This window comes from Amia ocellicauda, chromosome 3 (assembly GCF_036373705.1).
Source record: "Amia ocellicauda isolate fAmiCal2 chromosome 3, fAmiCal2.hap1, whole genome shotgun sequence".
NCBI lineage: Eukaryota > Metazoa > Chordata > Actinopteri > Amiiformes > Amiidae > Amia > Amia ocellicauda.
This window is the reverse complement of record NC_089852.1, coordinates 1,951,453-1,958,066: the sequence shown is the minus strand read 5'-3', so window position 1 is coordinate 1,958,066 and position 6,614 is coordinate 1,951,453.

The window sequence follows — 6,614 nt, the reverse complement described above, 5'->3', positions numbered from 1 at the left end:
GTCAATTTTTTGAAAAAAAAAAAAAACAAATTGGCAAAACCGCAATAAAAATGGAAAAAGATGCAAAAGCAAACAACAAAGAAAAGAAAAACGCAAAAACTAAAGAAAAGACACAGAAAAAATGCAAACGCAAACTCGTGAAGCGTTCCAATTTTTTGGAAAGAAAAAAACATTCTTATAATGGAAAAATGGAAAAGCAAGTAAAACAACCTTAAAGAAGAATGCAAAAACAAATACAAAATGACAGTAAAAATCACAAGAAAATTACGTAAAATCTAAAAATTGCAAAAAGAAAATCACAAAAACTAAATAAAAAACACAAACACTAAAACGAAGTAAGGAAATTGGAATAGCAATGCTAAAAATTGAAAAAAAAAATCTAAAGGGAAAACAAAAGCAATAAAAACAAGCAAAAAGAAAAATGCAGAATCACAAAATGAAACAAAATCACAAGAGAACGGTGCAAAAGCAAAAAATTGCAAAATACAAACCAACGAAAAAATTCATGAACTATGAGAAAAGCGAAAGCAAAATAACAAATGTAAAAAATGCTACAGAAAGAAAAATGCAGCAATTCTCAAAAGTAGAGATGAAAAGCTAAAGAAAACACCAAAAGCAAAGAAAAACACAAAAGACAAATCTGTAAAAACAAGGAAATAATGCCAAAGGAAAAACAAAAGGGAAAACAAAGCAACATGAAAAATTCAAAAGCAGAGAAATGCAATAGCAAGAAAGTAAGTAAACACAAAAGAAAAATGGAAAAGACACACTTAATGAAATAAAAACAAGACAATGACAAAAGCAAAAAAAGCTAAATGTAAAATTAAAAAATACAAAAAAGTTTAACCAAAAAAGCTTAAGAATCTCAAAAGTAGAGATGCAGAAGAAAAACTAAAGGAATGAAAAACTAAAAAGAACAAGCAAAATGAAAAATACAAAAGCACAGTAAAACACAAAAGCATGAACAAGAAAATGGCGCAACAGCAAACCAACAAAAAAATTCATAAACTACAAAATAAACGATAGCAAAAAAAGCTAGAAGCAGCAATACTCAAAAGTAGAGAAAAAAAGCTAAAGAAAACACCAAAAGCAAAGAAAAATGCAAAAGACAAAAAATCGGTAAAAAATGAAATGTTAAAGGAAAAACATGGACAAGAAACTAAAAAGAATAATAAAGTTTAAGCAAAAAAGCTGAAGGAAAAATAAATGCAGAATCTCAAAAGTAGAGATGCAAATGAAAAACTAAAGGAACAAATATAATCGAGACAAGAAAAAAGACAAATGCAATAAGTAAAATTCAAAACAAGGAGAATTATTATTATTATTTTTATTTCTTGGAAAATGCAAAAACTATGAAAAATGCAAATGCAAAAATCTAATGAAATAATGCCAAAGACAGTAATAAACGCAGAAAGAAAAACTCAAAAGTAGAGAAAATAATTCAACAGAAAAAGGAAAACGCCATAGCAAGGCAAATCGCAAAAGCCAAAAAAAGAACAGGAAAAACATGATAGGAAAACAAAAGCAGAAATGCAGTAGCAAGAAAGTAAACAATGCAAAATGAAATGTAAAAAACAAATACAAGAATGAGAAAATGCTAAGGCGAAAAGAAATGCAAGAGGAAATAAAATGCATATGAAAAAAATGCTAAAGAAATCAATGGAAAAGAAAAAAAATATGCAAAATCTAAAAATGCAAAAAAAAAACAATTACAAATGGGATCAAAAAGAAAATCTGTAATAATGCAAAACAAAAATGCAAAAGCAAAAAAACAAATGCAATAAAACAATGTAAAAAGAGGAACACAAACACAATAGCAAAAATCCTAATGGAAAGTGCAACTGCAAATTGAGAATACGAAGAAAAATGCAGAAACAATCAGAAAAATCTATGAAGAAAACGTAAACACAACAAACAGAAAATGTATTTCTTCCTGTTTTTTTTTTGCTCCTGCAAAAGTGAAACATGTACATTTAAAAAGAGAAGAGCAACAGCAAAAAGAAAAAGGCAAGCAGTAAAATGCAAATGTAAAAAAACATAAAGAAGAAGAGATAAAACACTAAAACAAGGAAGAAGAGCTACACAAAAGCAAGAAAACCTGGAGAATCTCAAAACTATGCAAAAGCAAATACAAATGCAAATACAAACAATATGCAAAAGAAAGAAGAAAAACACAACCGCAAACATAAACAAAAGCAACGACAAAAGCAAAATTAATTACAGAAACAAACATAAAGCAAAAAAATTCAAAAACAAAGAAAATCTCTGACAGGCTATGCTTTAAGCCTCATTTAATTCAATTACCAGGTTTTCCCCATAAAATTGCATAGGCATAGGCATAGCAGTATTTCAGTGCCTTGTGCCAGGTGGAGCCAGCTAGGTGAATTGATGGCAGCTAGACAAAAAGGTTTACAGCTGCGCTGTTTCTCAGTTGACTAGGGGACAGAAACCTAGAGACCAAAAAACTAAAAACTTACTAAATTTAGAAGCATGTGGCCACTACAGTGTCAGGTTTGAACTCATCCAGGAAGATTTAATCTGTGAACGTTGTCGGCAGGTTGAAATCCTAGAGATCAAGGTCCGTGATCTTGAGGCTCAGCTTGTCGATCTGCGCCGTATTAGGGATATAGAAGAATTGGTCAATCAGCCCATGAGAGAGATGGTGTGCAGCCAAAACCTAGGAGAGACCTTAGAGCAGGAAAGTGTGGAGAACTGCTGGGTTACAGTAGGTCGTAACCACAGAAAAGGGCATGCACAACCCTTAGAGACACCCCAAGTGCTAGAATTGCCCAACAGGTCCAACTACTGGAGTTGGACAGTGACAGCTCAGAGGGTGATGGGGGGGCAGTTGAGCATCAGAGCACCATGGTGCCCACTCCCCCCCAGAACAGGGAGGCAGTTATAGTAGGAGATTCAATTCTTAGAGGTGTAGATCACACAGTGTGTTCTAGTGACAAGGAGACCCACATGGTATCTTGCCTGCCTGGGGATCAGGTTGCAGATCTCCCTAAACTAGTAGACGGACTACTGGCCAAAGCCGGTGGGAATCCACTGGTCAATGACATAGGAAAAGGTAGGACAGAGGTTCTGCAAGACAAATTGATTGAGTTAGGAAAGAAACTAAAGAGCAGAACCCCACGGTAGTTTTCTCTGAAATACTTCCAGTACCACATGCATGGCCAGGGAGATTAGAAAGTTCAACACATGGTTGAAATCTTGGTGTAGGGAAGAGGGGTTTAGGTTTATGGAGCATTGGTCTTTCTCCTGGGATAGATGGGACCTGTACAAACCGGACGGTCTACATCTAAACAGAGGGGGGGCTAATGCATTGGGAGAGCGTATGTGCAGTGAAATTGAGAATCATTTAAACTAGGGACCAGGGGGGCAGGGGGCTCTGACAATGGGAGATGTTCCACTAAGGAAAGAAAACAAAGGGAACCTGCTAGTAGGAAAGTCTTGAAATGTTTGTACCTCAATGCCAGGAGTATAAGGAACAAGATGTTAGACCTAGAAGCCACAGTGCTGGCGGGTGACTATGATGTTGTAGGAGTGACAGAAACATGGCTTACAGAAAACGATGGGGATGAATACAAGTTGGAAGCATACACACAGTTTAGGAGAGACAGGCAAAATCGAAGAGGGGGTGGGGTAGCATTATATGTTTTATATGTATGACATTGAGGCAGAAGAACTCAAATTAGATCCTGCTAACGAAACAGAATCTTTGTGGGTGAAACTTTTGAACAAGAGATCTGGAGGATTAGTGGTAGGAATGTGTTACAGGCCACCAAACTCAGATATTCAGCAAGATGCTGCATTGTACAGTGTAATCAGGACTGCATGTAGCAAGGATGTGGCTGTTATAATGGGGGATTTCAATTTCCCAAACTTAGACTGGGAAAGCCCAGTGGGGACTACAGACGCAGAAATATAAATGGTTGAGATGGTAAATGACTGCTTTCTAACTCAATTTGTCAGGGAACCAACCAGGGAGAGAGCATGCATTGACTTGATCTTTTCAAATGACCAAGATAGAGTCAGAGGGACACTAGTTAGAGAACCAATGGCAAACTGTGATCACAATATGGTTAGCTTTGAGGCATTCTTTCAAAAAACAAGGTCCAAGTCTAAAACAATGGTCCACAATTTTAGAAAAGCAAACCTTGAAGGTATGAGGCGGCACTTAGAAGAGGTAGACTGGAGCACACTGGACACAGATTCAGTTGAAAATGGATGGGTATATTTTAAGAATATACTACACTTGAGGCTCAGGAGAAATTTGTACCAAAAATTAGCAAATTGAGGACCAAAAATCATTGGCCAAAATGGTTTAATAGAGGTATGCAAAAACAAATATATAAGAAAGTGTCCAGTCAGTCCAGTCCAGTCCAGTCCAGAAAGTAGGCCATTCAAAGCATCGTGCTCGTTTGGTGTCCATTTATAACTAAGTGATCGAAGGTTCACATCCAGTTTATAGAGAATAACGTATAGCGATCTAGATAAGTATGACATCGATATTAATAACTCAGTCCTTGATTTGATATTAACAATGTATTTTGTCTTCCAGGGAAATAGCACTAACATCCGGGGGAAGACTGCAGCAGGCAAATATAAACATAATACAAAAACTGTGTCTGCCTCTGCCGAACTAGAAAACTGCATCTTCTTTCCTTGCCACAGTGTATATTCCAAGATAAAATGCACTTGTCTCTGTCCTGTGTTATTGCCAAGGACTGCAGCAAACGGGGATCCCTGTCCTTACTGCCACACACATCCACCTGCAAGTGTCCGTCTCTGTAATCTCAAACACACACCTGTGCCGGAATAATTGCACTTGATGCACCGCTCTCTCCCTCGCGTAGAAAAAGTCTGTGCCTTGCCAGTTTCCCCTGCTGGTTGCCGAGACATGACTTGGTGTACCCAAAACAACTCCTGAATGTCCACATCGGTTCGCTTTATATCAGGCTACCTAAAGCAGGAGCTATTGAAATTGGATCAGGAAAGGAATCTCAGTATTAACCAATTCGGGGAGGCAAGACTCGTCACAGATGGGATAAGGGCATCTGCCAAGAAGTAAATAAATGGGGTATTGCTCTGGAATGAAAACAAAGAACACGTGCAATACAGTGGTACACTCAGAGAAAACAATCATTCAATTAGTAATACCACACAACCACTGAAAGGAAACCACGCACAATAATATAATAATAATGTAATAATTATAAGAAAACAAAAGATAAATAAACAGTGCAGTTAAGCTGGTATGAACATCCCCCACTTTGAAACCAAACCTGCAAAACCTGAGGTATATATATTTGTACTGGGCCTGCCTACTGCTAACAAGCTTATCACTCATTTCTGTGACTTATTTTCCAAACAAATATTATTTTATTAAAAGTATATGGGAGGAGGAAATGCAACAAACACACACCTGTCTTGTCCAGACCCCAGCTAATTCAATTTAAAGTGCTACACAGACTCCACTGCTGAAAAACTGATACTGACAGTCTGGAATAGGTGACACTACCCCAAAACTTCAAAAATAGATATAATAATTAATTGGCTCCCTACATATTGTAACACCAGACCGTGGACTAGCAGAGAGAAAGTGTGGATGCAAGGAGGGACAAAGGCAACGTCAGGAACAGGCAAGGGGTCAAGAGCCGGCAAACAGAGTCAAGAAGGAGATCCAGGAGACGTGGTCAAGGTCACAAGCAAAAGCTCAGTACACAGCACAAGTCGTAACGCAGGAAATCCAAAAGACAGGTCAAACATAAGAACATAAGAAAGTTTACAAACGAGAGGAGGCCATTCGACCCATCGTGCTCGTTTGGTGTCCAAGGATCCTATCCAGTCTGTTTTTAAATGATCCCAAACTTTCAGCTTCTACCACATCACTGGGTAGTTTATTCCAGATTATTCCTCTCTGTGTGAAGAAGTGTCTCCAGTTTTCTCTCTTGAATGCCTTGAAGCCCAATTTCCATTTGTGTCCCCGGGTGCGATTGTCCCTGCTGATCTGGAAAAGCTCCTCTGACAACAGTCTGAACATCACTGCCCTTGTTGTCAATTCTACACTTTTGACAATATACCCTAACATTGTGTTTGACTTCATCTAGTTCTGTTCCTCCCATAGTGTAATTATAGTGGACATTTTTGTTACCTGCGTGTATTACCTTGCACTTGTCCACATTGAATTTCATCTGCCAGGTGTCGCCCACAGCTGAATATTATCTAAGTCCCTCTGAATATCCTGTGCTGCCGAGATTGTATCTGCTGAGCCACCTATTTTAGTATCATCTGCAAATTTGACAAGTTTGCCAACTATCCCAGAGTCCAGATCATTACTATAGATTAGAAAAAGCACAGGCCCTAGTACTGATCCGGGGAGGAAACGGGGAGGCAAGAGTTGAAACACAAATAAACTAGCACAGGGTTGTAACGCTCAGTAAAGCAGCTCAAAGAGAATACAAGACTTCATTAAACTACATGCACATGGTGCTTGGGAATGGAATATCAGTGACAGCTAGAATGCGGGGAATGATGGCCTCTGGTGGGGAACTTGGGAAGTATGAGTACATGACAGTATCCCTCCCCCATGGTCCGTTTTATGATCC